The sequence below is a fragment of the Micropterus dolomieu genome, linkage group LG20 (assembly GCF_021292245.1).
Source record: "Micropterus dolomieu isolate WLL.071019.BEF.003 ecotype Adirondacks linkage group LG20, ASM2129224v1, whole genome shotgun sequence".
Classification (NCBI taxonomy): domain Eukaryota; kingdom Metazoa; phylum Chordata; class Actinopteri; order Centrarchiformes; family Centrarchidae; genus Micropterus; species Micropterus dolomieu.
In genome coordinates this window covers 3,357,509-3,369,715 of record NC_060169.1, presented here as the reverse complement: position 1 = coordinate 3,369,715, position 12,207 = coordinate 3,357,509, and the positions used below count along the sequence as shown (strand labels likewise).

The window sequence follows — 12,207 nt, the reverse complement described above, 5'->3', positions numbered from 1 at the left end:
GTAGCAAGATCACTTTATGGTGGAAGAATTCACCAAGTGAACGGATCTTTGTTAAGAGCATTCCTGCCATCCAAACTGTGTCTGGGATTTGATCAGCTCTGTTTCACCCTCTCTGAGCCCCGCCTCTATTCTCTTCATCCAATCAGCAGCTCAGCAACTAATCATCCATGTCTGAGGCACATCTCAAGCTTTTTCCTCTAATATTTCCCACAATCATTTCCCGACATGACATACTATTTCCTAAATAATTTCCTAAATTATGCATGATGTAGTGAACAACGGTGTGGATTTGTGCATTTTATATTGAATGAATGTGGAGCTACCCTAAATTCCTTTCTCCTCCCCAGAGAAGATGGGGAGGGGTCAAAGTTGCTTTCTCTAAGTGCTATCCCGACCCTAAAACTGGCACCTTTTTGATTCCGAAGCTGATAACGCGGGGCCTGACTGTTAAACTGACAAAGGGACACGAGCCAGCCATTGGCATCTCCCTGAACAGCCTATCAAAACTGGCCCCACACACGTTTCCGTGGCAACTGACCTTATTCTTTGTTTTATTACCACATCAAAGGGATACTCCTTGTCTCACCCAAGTGAGACATTGTCCAGGACACTGAACTTTCAATGTAAAAGGACTGCAGTCTCCAAAAGACTCAAAGCATTTAATTAAATCTTTAGTTACCTGAATATGTTTGCCTCTATTTGAGTAGTTATGTTAACTGTTGTTGCTATCTGTTGTTGATATTAGTGCTGAAAAGAAGTTACTTGTGCAGGGTTTTTATTTTCAGCAAGACACTCCTTCATCTAATGTAATCAATGCTTGTTCATAATACTTTCCCACAAAATTCCTTTAGAAATGATGACAAAGGAATATTTTACTATACTCTTAATCGCCAGCTTGAATTTAAGGATGGATCAACAAAAATTCCCCGGTTCCTAAGGAGAGACGATCTTTGATTTAATCTAAGCTTTCCTCATGTAACCTGAGCTCCCCCAAGTGGACGAAATAAGTATTACATGCCCTCATTGGAAATGCTGTTAAATGTATAAATATCCTGACCAATAATGTGACAATTGTTTCCTGTTACCAAATGCCTAGAACAGTACAACCGTTCGACCATTGAGGTTCGATTGTGGAAAATATTTGATTATAAGACGTGCAAATAGATTTCTTTCTTTTAAACATTAAGTTTAGAAAGGCAGTCCCTTGGGAAACCTGAGACGCCCCCTGGGGAACCACGCCCCAGGCAACAAAAGAGCGACACGCGACCTCTCGCGCTGCTCTTCGCTGTTGGCTCTCTTCCGCTCTGCTCTGCTCTCTGGACGCGCCAGGCAACACCCTCAGTCGACCAGCGAAACAGGCCCTTTTGTTTCGCTTGAAGCTACACACCTGAAGTGCCGAGACATCGATCTGCCCTTCAGTTTGTTTTATTTTCTTTATTTCTTTTGTTGGTTAAAATTATCAGTCCGTTAAGTTACACTGGACTAATTCAGGAACGACCAAGTTCCATTTTAAGCGTTTTCAATCAGACACGGAGAACCCTGGAGAATCCCTAGCAAAAAGCCAGGATCGGGCAGCTAGCGTGGGACCCGTGCAACAGGCCAAAAGCAGGCTGTCGACAAGCAGTAAGACTCAACACACGTTCTGTGATCAGATGTCCATTTTAACTCCTAAATTATAGCATTAGTTTACTTTAATTAGCTCTTCTATGCTGTATGAGTCAAATGCTTCCCACAATCGAACCTCCAGGCTTATTGTTCAGCAAATGTTTATGTTCCCTGTATCCAACCATCTTCTTATCACATTAGTTAGAGAATAAATTCACTGTAATATAATCAAGAGCTGTGTGTGTTGCCTATTTCTAGTTCCTGCCAAGAGAATTGACCCTTTAGATATGAGACTGACTGACTGATTTAAGATAATTGAGCGATTATTAACTAACTGATCACTAGTAATAATTGTATAATTATTCAAAACTACCTAGAGGTCCGGAGACTCTAGGATTATAACAACTCCGGTGGTGCCCTTAACGAGGAAAACATTGATTTTATGAATCTTCAATTATGAATTCATAATTGGGTATCAATTCTCATAAATTTATTAAAATGCATAACTAAAAAGGTCTGCTACAATAGTGAGAGCGGCTGATGTTGGGGAGTACAGCCAAATGCATTCTAAATTATTATGGATGCAGTCAAAACCTCTCCAACCTCTTTGCAACCTGCAGCTTAGGCTCTTTTATTCAGTGGCGAGCAAAGTAACTTAGGCCTATTTAGAACAGAAAAGAACCAATAAAAAAATGTACCAATATTTCACTGTAAAAAATGCTCTGCAAGTACTGCATTGAAAAAGTATAAGTAAAAGTATGTAAGTTGGCTATAAGCAGGAAAACGTAGAAGTAGACAATTAAAGATAAAAGTATGGCCAACTCAAAACAGAAAGAGAAATGTCCCCTATGACCTATGATTATTATTCCTCATGCATTAATGTAGTTGGTTGAGGTAGAACTATTTTGTATCAGACTGCAATTAATTATTTTTATGTATTATATTATTTCCCTTTGAGACGTGGTAAAGGAAAGTGGCATGAAAAGAAAATACTCAAGTTCAGTACACATACCTTGTGTACTTAAGTACCCACCACTGGGCTTAGCTTTGGCTACCTGAAACTAAGGAAAGGACTAGAGATAATTTTCTATATTTTGGCTCTGGACGGAAAGCTATCATCCATCATGATGGTGAAAATGGCTGGCCTTGAGCCACAGTGCTTTAATTGGGAGCCCCCTAACCCCGTCATCAAGGCATTTAAATGTGCAACAAACAATTACAACACAAAACACCATTCATAAGCTTGGCACACAGCTTGGCGTACATGCGTAGGTTCTGCCATCCTACTGTAAGCCTATGTGTACAGCACTGCTGTTCATTGGGCTCGTTTGGGGCCAAATTTCTTTTTAGTTTTGATACATTTGTATTTTTGAAATACAAGTTTATATATAAATAGTCTTTTATCAGATTTATCTATTGTTCTAATTTCTATTTGTTCGGGTCAGTTATTAACTATAGGTAAATTCTAACTGCTAGTAAAAAATTGAGAGAATTGACTGGGGCTGCTGCTGCAAATAATTGAGTGGCTCCTCTAACACGTGTTATCTCACTCCAAACGTTTGATAAAACTCGAGAGCCCTGTACTCTGTATCAGTTAGGTCTCCACAGAATATCTAAAGTTTGCTAACACTAGCTAACACCAGCTAACATGCTGATCTAGTGGACACACCAGACCAAGTACGACTGTATCAGCAAAATTCCTGAGTGTATTCAATTAATCAAGGGTGCGTTTTATTTCTTATGAATTCAACTTTTCATAAGGAACATTCGCGTGCTTGTATGTCTTCTTTCGTGTAGGCAAGTCAATACTTTTTAAGAACCTTTAAATGCCATGAACATTTTTGTTTTGTGTAATGTTCCATGTCTCTCCTTCCTTCTGCCAGGTCTCTTAACTATGGCGGAATAGGAGCTATCATTGGTCATGAGCTAACACATGGATATGATGATTGGGGTAAGAATTACCACTTCACACATAATCCATTGCAGCAATGCTCATACACTCACACGTTTTCACCATTTTGAGTTGTACTCCCGCAATTGCACTTAACTATTCTATTTCACAGAAAGAGCATGGGTTCCCTGATGATTTGAGTAATTTTATGACATTTGTAGGATTCCCGCAACTGAACAGCAGAGACAATTTTAAGCCACAATCTCAAACTTTCATTTGCAGCGTAAAGTGTTGCCCTTTAAGATACATTAAGACTTGAATCAGGGTGTGAAGTCTCTGCCAGTGCTACTGGATACATCAGCCAAGGTCAACCCAACAATGCTTTGCCTCCTGATGGTTTGACTCCCGCTGCTACATAAAGTGTAAAAGATGACATGCTGGGCAGCTCTTTCTACTGTAAAAGAAAGTTGCAGGTTGTGTTGTCCCCATGCTAACACTGCCCCTCACCCTACCCTTTTGCCCTTCATCTTAGTGATGCAATGGTTCATGTCCCTAGGGGGCCAGTACGACCGCCATGGCAACCTCAAACAGTGGTGGACAGAAGAGTCCTACAGAAAGTTCCAGACGAAGGCTGAATGTATCGTCAAGCTCTATGATAACTTCACTGTTTATAACCAGAGGGTGGGTCCGCACACACACAGTCCTTACTTGTGCTATGAAGGTATTTTTATGTATTTTTAATGCAAGCAAAAAAATGTTTTGAGAGAATATTTATCGCATTGCAATCAAAAACCAAGTTTGTAATTAAAAATAAATAGGCCTTTTTGTGTCACAAAAAGTTTTAATTGCTATTATGTCATATTATTTGATTGCAAGTCAAAAAGTTTTCCTTGCGAGTCAGAAAGTTTTGCAGGTTAAACCGTTTTGCAAGTGAGAGAGTTTTGCGAGTTGAAAAGTTTTGCGAGTCAAAAATTGTCAAAATAAGAGATTCTATTGGTGGGTTTGACTGACCAATCATGGGTTTGCATTTACCGCATGGCCACGCCCACAATCCCCTCACTCCGATGGCTTCGACCACCACTCAGCTCTACTGGAGATGGCGTTGTAACACGTACAGGCTAGATGGAGGTAAGTTGACGTTATGTCGCTCATTTCAATAGAAATGCTTTTAAATGTAGTATGGCATGATTTAATGCTTATTTATATTTACCATTGGCAAGGTCACAGAGTCTATCACTGTCAACAGTTAGCTAACCGTTAGCCATCTTAGCATGAAGCTTGACTGGCTGTGCATTGACATGACTATAGCTAGGTTAAGGTTAGCTACTCAAGCTTAACACATTGTACATGATATCCAGCAAAACTAGTTTTCTGTGACTGTGGTAACTGAAGTTTATGGTCACACAGTATAAACTAGACTTTAGACCGCTGATAATACATTGTAAATATAGACTGATATCTAGATATTTTGCTGCCTTGTTACGTTTCCAGAGAGCGGCAGAGAACTTAGGAAGCATCTTCACCCTGCAGGACGTCTCTTGGCGAGTTATGTAAAGCTAGGTAAGCTTAGAGATATCAGGTGTGTGACAGGTGCTTCTTATTTTGTGTCTACGCTCTCTGGCTGCACCTAACACATTGTCTGTCTCTCGTGTAGGACGTCTGACGGCCCCTGCTTAGTCTTCTTCTACTTGATGTGGAGGGCCTGGGCCCAGTGCGCTACAGGATATGAAAGTACCACCTTCCATCGTGGCTGGCTCTCTTCCCTGACAGCACCTGCACCTGCTGAACCATTGTTTTTATTTTTACTCCACAACCTTATCCTACAGTATATGAACACTATTTATTTAAAATTTTAAATGATGACACTAGCATCAGTGTTTCCCACAGGATTGTAAGAGACTATGGTGGGTGGGCCTCGGACACTCTTGGGGGTTCTGGGCGCATGCACCCCCGGAAGAAAATTTTGTACATTTTAAAGTTAAACGCATTAATTTGGTGCAGTATCTATAAAGAACTTTGAACGGTTGTAAACAATGTTGTGCTCTAATAAACTATTTGATCATAAACCTATTGTAAAGCTATAAATGGTGATGAAACAGCAACAAAAGTCAATAAATGTAATGTTTTTCCAAAAACCCTAAATCAAAGAATAGAAATTAGAATAATTTTTTTTTACTTTTAATGGGCACATGTAATATGTTTTATACTTTCCATGAATTTAATCCAATTAATTTTATTTCCATACTGTTTAGATACCTTATTTTGAAGACCTTGTCACATTTGTATCCTCGGGCTAAATTCATTAAGTACGACCAGAGTCCGACCCAATTTGATAAATAATGTTGCATGTGTTTCTGTTACAGTGGATTTACCATGAAGGCTTTAATACGTGTGCACTCCAAATGTAGGCGCGGCTATCTTAATCGCCTTCTCACAAACGAGTGGCAGAAACAGGCCGGTGACGTTACCGTAGTTACCTAAGAATAAAAGTGGTTGTCTCGAGTCGAATGCGAGGGTGCGAGCTTACAGTAGCTCACAACTTTAGAGGTCTGAAATGTAATTATGAGATGTGTAAAAAATATTTTCACTTAATTTTGAAACTATGGCGGAGCAAATTAGACTATGGCGGGCCACCGTGGTCTCGTTAATTAATGGGAAACACTGTAGCTTCCTATCCATAGGTTCCATTATTATGATTACTGTTACAACTGTCACACATTATGTTTTTTATTTAAGTGTATTAACTGTACATTATTTCAAGTCATACAAAAGAACTTTAACATTATGTAACCTTTTTAATGACGTTTTCATGAATGCAGGATAGGATTTTAATTTAACTGTTTCTTGTGTAATCGTTTTTGTTAAATAAAATCAGGCAAGACTAATCATCAGTTTCCTATGTTAATTGGAAATATAATAGTTATCTAAACTTTTGAGAAAAAAGGATGGTTAATTGTTGTAAATGATAATAATGAGATGGTATTTATAGGTTAACGTTTTGCATCTCTTTTTGCAGAAAGTAAAAAACAAAAAGAAGGTAAGAGACCAGTCTGAAATTCACTGAGACATTATACTCAAAGAATTATCTGCACAATGAATAGTTTTGAAGTTGCGACCTCTGAGATGTCTTGTAGGTATTGCACATGTATTGTGAAGCTATAACTGTTTAGGGAGGCAAAAGGAAAAAAACTAAATCAGCTGAAAGAAAGCACCTATTAATCAGAGGTGCATAACATCAGCTGGTTGTTTCTTTTTACCTCACTGTATAACCTTCACAATACCTGTGTATTTGCCTGGGAAGACCTCAGAGTTTTAAATATAGCAATAAATGAAACTGCCTAGTGGGATTCAAAATTACACAGTGTGCAGGTCATTCTTATTTTTTTCACTCTAAGCATTTTCATTCAGCACTACGCCCACAGGTTTATTGGATGTGCACATCTTCTTGTGTGTTTGAACTAGACTGACAGTATATCATAACATTTCCATTCAGTATTAAAGACAAAAAGGTGTGCAAATATATAAATATAATTTATTGCAATGTAAACCATGTGTTTTTTTTTTAAATGTTCACAAATGTGGACATGTAGTAAACACATTTATTCAAATAAACAGACTGGGCCAGTGCAAGTGGTAGCAGCTACTGTATGTCCAGCATAGTTCCAGACTCTTTAGGAGTCCATGGGGTGGTAGGGAGAAAGGGGGATAAAGGTGGGAGTTTTATTTTTAACAACCGTTAAATAAACAACATTAGCTATGACGGTCAGCTATGTTTAGGCGCAAAAAATTGGATCCTAAAGGCCAAATTCAAAAGCAGTGACACTGCCAACTGAAAGCAGTTCACTACATTGGGAAGTGGCCTTTAAGGTAATTAGCTACTGTACTTCAAAACATAATTACGCTAGGTGTGAAATGAACTCCAATTTTCAAATATAGCCCAGGACTGCCATGTCTGATGCGAGGGTTTTTAATCATGGTATCATTTAAGCTACAAACAAATACAGCCATACCAGCATGCTGCTGCCGCCACAGTGGATGATGAGGACATCTGATGGTGCACTTCTTCACAGGGAGGGGAAAAGAAAGGAGAAGCCAGCCAGACCAAGAGACATCCGGCAGGGTGAAGATGCTTCCTAAGCTCTCTGGCAACCATGCCATACATAGCTGTCACCAATGATCCAGACTGCAACTATGGAAGGAAAATGAATGAGTGTAATAAATGCCTCTATGTCACATCTAAAGGAAAAAACCTAACAAGGCAGCACCTCAAAATTTCTAGATAAGTCTATATTTCCAATGTAATATCAGCAGTCTAAAGTCTAGTTTATACTGTGTGACCATAAACTTTAGTTACCACAGTCACAGAAAACTAGTTTTCCTGGATACCACGTACAATGTGTTAAACAGGAGTAGCTAACCTTGGCCTAGCTCGTCATGTCCGAGTGCACAAATGCACTGCCAGTCAGGCTTCATGATAACACGGCTAACAGCAAGCTAACTGTTATACATGTCATTCTAAAAAAGGAGACAGTGATAGACTCTGTGACCTTGCCAATGGTAAATATAAATAAGCATCAAATCATGCCATACTACATTTAAAAAAAATAATACTGAAATGAGCGACATAATGTCAACTTACCTCCATCTATTCTGTACATGTTACAACGCCAGAGCGAGGGCATTGTGGGCGTGGCCATGCGGTAAATGCAAACCCATGATTGGTCAGTCAAACCCACCAATAGAATCTCTTATTTAGAATTTTTGACTCGCAAAACTTTTCAACTCGCAAAACTCTCATTTGCAAAACGGTTTAACCTGCAAAACTTTCTGACTCGCAAGGAAAACTTTTTGACTTCCAATCAAATAATATGACATAATAGCAATTAAAACTTTTTTGTGACACAAAAAAGGCCTATTTATTTTTAATTACAAACTTGGTTTTTGATTGCAGTGCCATAAATATTCTCTCAAAACATTGTTTTTGTTTGCATTAAAAAGTCACAAAAATACCTTCCTATTGTGTATACAATTTTTATGATAGCATTACAGACATATGGGTTTGCTGATATTCTGGACTGATATTAGGTTTATATTGAAAACCATATGTCAGCAAGTCAGTGTCCTCTAATATGATGCAGCTTGATTTATTATTATTTCTGATTAGATCCCTACTACTGTGGTTATCTGTGGAAGACTTTCGCAATATTTTGTCCAGATTACAAACAGCATGATTACATGTATGGTCCTTTAAAAGGAATACTCATTTGTATGTCTTCAGTGGCCCTGAAACAGCTTGTTCAAGTCTAAAAATTGCAGTCATAAATGACCTTGATGATGTCATAGTGATATCATCAGGGTTAACTCAAATTGTGCTTGAACATTACAAATGTAGAACAGAAAGCCTGTATTACAAACTGGAGAAATGGAGTTTGAAAAAATATGGTCATTTACCCTGGCAGGGTGGCTCTTACAAAAGACCCATTTGAGTTGTATTATGGGAAATGTAGGATCCATGATTTTTGGACCTTGACTACTACTAGGGCTAAAAAGTCCGAATATTTCAGCTTCTGCTGCTTCAATTTTGACCATTCTGTTTTAAATCTCTCTCTCCCACGTCCCTCGACCTTAAAGAAGTGTAATACTAAATAGCTGGAGTCCAATTTTAATAGATTGAGTGGAGAGCTTTGTGGTCTGTTGGTATAACATCCTTTACCTTTACCACCCTCTTTACATTTGAATTAAAATATTGAGACATTTCGGGAAATACACTTATTTGCTTTCTTTTCAAGAGCAACTGGGGGCACTGGTAGCCTGAAGGTTAGCAAAGCAAGCTTGTGACCAGAAGGTTATTGTTTCAATCCCCTGGAAAGGCAGGCTATAGAAGAAATAGTCAAGGCCCTGTCAAATCAAAAATTGTGGTTTTTGTTTGGACTAAACTAACAAAATTTAACGTGTTAATCATCAAGCTTTAGAGGTGCTGACTGGCAGATTTTCCACCATCGAACAGAGCAGGTGAGCTGTTTGCTGTAAGTCTCGTCTTCCAGGGAACCAGGTTACTGTGCCCGCTGCCTAGCCAAGGGACAGTCTGGCACAACAAACAGACATGAGAGTGGAAATGATCTTTTCATCGAGAAAGCAATTAAACACATTTCCCAAAATGTAGAACTTTTCTTTTAAAATGATTGAATCATAAGATAAGATCAGCGAGAAGCAACTTCCTGAAATAAAAACTGGCATTTGATATTGGCCTTTTAATCACATGCCAGATGCTAGATTAAAGTACATCCTTGAAGTGCATGTACATACCAGCACAAAAGCGTGGAGGCAGAGATGTTAAGAGCTTCAAGTGTTTCAAAAGTTTCATTCCTGTTTGTCTAGGTGAATGGTCGTCTGACACTGGGGGAGAACATAGCAGACATGGGAGGGCTCAAGCTGTCATACTATGTAAGTAATATTTGATTCAATCATTGTTCAAATAGTGTGACTATATGATTCACAAAATCGAAATAGTAGCGTTCACTCTATCAGTATACCTGTCTATTTTCCACTCTGCTTTATTTGCATGAAAGTAAAGAGCAGACGTTCCCCAGAATCAACAAACATTTTTACTTGATTCACCTTTCTCTGCCAATCAGTTAGAATGAGTAAGTTTCAGGGATTTCTACATGTGGACATTGTAAATGTCCCATTTGGTTTCAGATCTTAATTTAGAGAGAATATTCCACTTTGGACATTAGGTGAGGGATCAGAATTTAATTTGTATCTCCTATATTTCATTATTCACTCCCTCCACACACCTCTCTCTCACTGTCCAGGCCTATCAGAAGTGGGTGAGGGAACATGGTCCAGAGAGGCCCCTGCCTGGCCTCAGGTACACACATGAACAGCTGCTCTTCATCGCCTTTGCACAGGTACAGAAGCCTCCCTACACTACAGTCTTTCATCACATTTACATGTTAAATCAGTTTAGCTGCCACTCTCTGCGGGAGTGACTGTTGATAGAGAGCAGGTACAGGTTCTATATTATGCCAACATACGCTGATGGATGCATTAACCATTGGAGGGTTTAAAAAAGCAGTGTTGATGATAGTACAATGGCTCTAAGCACTAGACCACCCCTGCTCCTCCTAACTATTACCACTATCATTGAAATTCATGGCTTATGTAACAGTGGCAAAATCTAGACACACTTTTTAATGTAATTTTCAGTGTTTTAGCACATTTTTTAAAACTCTTGCCACAGGGAAGTGTTTGATATGAAAATCATGCATGCGTACATTCATTTGAAATGTCATATGGGCATGTCCAGGCTGAATGAAAAGCATACTAGCTGTGAGGCAATTCAACCACCTTTGTGTTTACATAATTAATGTGGTTAAATATGCAAATCTTCACAGCAGGCCAACAGACATGCTTTTTCAACATAATGACTCATTAAACATCTGACTAATAACAAATGTAGGGCTGCAACTAACGATTATTTATCTATTTATCTGATTATTTTCTTGAAAATCTTTTGGTCAATAAAATGAAAATAGCTGAAACATGCCCATCACAACATGATGTCCTGTTTTATCCGATCCACAGTCCAAAGTTTATAGCAAATACTCACATCTGAGAATACAAAACTGAAAAATGACTTTTTAAATGATGAATGATCAATTATTAAAATTTTTGCATTTTATTTTTCTGTTGATAGTTGATATGTGTTGATATTGGTTAAACAAGAAATAGCCTAATGTTCTTATCAGACAAAAAATGTAGTGCAATGTAAAAATAGTGTCTTATGAGACATGAGACATTTACATTAACATGTCTCCAGAGTGTCCAGGTTTGGCTGATCATATCAAATTCTGGCCGAGATTTGTTTTGTTTTTATGGCCATTTTTACCCAATCATGGAGTAAGCAGTAGTGAAAGAAGTATTCAGATCCTTTACTTAAGTAAAAGATGAATGTAAACTCCTACAAAAGTATCATGCACAAAATTACTTAAAGTATCAAAAAGTACTTTTTTTTTTATGTTTTTCAGAAAAATGGCCCTTGATTGACGAAGTATTATATATTACATTAAAAGATTGTTAATACTAATTAATCAATGCATAAGTTGCATTTTACTGTTGTACGTATGTGGTCAAGGGTTTAAACTACTTACAGTGAGGAAAATAAGTATTTGAACACCCTGCTATTTTGCAAGTTCACCCACTTAGAAATCATGGAGCGGTCTGAAATTGTCATCGTAGGTGCATGTCCACTGTGAGAGACATAATCTTAAAAAAAAAAATCCAGAAATCACAATGTTTGATTTTATAACTATTTATTTGTATGATACAGCTGCAAATAAGTATTTGAACACCTGTCTATCAGCTAGAATTCTGACTCTCAAAGACCTGTTAGTCTGCCTTCACAATGTCCACCTCCACTCCATTTATTATCCTAAATTAGATGCACCTGTTTGAGGTCGTTAGCTGCATAAAGACACCTGTCCACCCCATACAATCAGTAAGAATCCAACTACTAACATGGCCAAGACCAAAGAGCTGTCCAAAGACACTAGAGACAAAATTGTACACCTCCACAAGGCTGGAAAGGGCTACGGGGAAATTGCCAAGCAGCTTGGTGAAAAAAGGTCCACTGTTGGAGCAATCATTAGAAAATGGAAGAAGCTAAACATGACTGTCAGTCTCCCTCGGACTGGGGCTCCATGCAAGAT

At 38.3% G+C, this 12,207-nt stretch overlaps 1 protein-coding gene and 1 long non-coding RNA gene across 2 annotated transcripts in view; both read left to right on the top strand.

Moving 5' to 3' along the window:
- drd4b (dopamine receptor D4b) overlaps nt 1–12,207 on the top strand; it is a 30,951-nt gene that overhangs the window by 12,432 nt on the left and 6,312 nt on the right. The window lies entirely within an intron of this gene.
- LOC123958641 lies at nt 1,585–10,407 on the top strand. Its single transcript, XR_006822131.1, has 5 exons — nt 1,585–1,623; nt 3,489–3,556; nt 4,053–4,177; nt 9,875–9,940; nt 10,312–10,407. It is a non-coding gene; the product is annotated as an uncharacterized LOC123958641 (long non-coding RNA).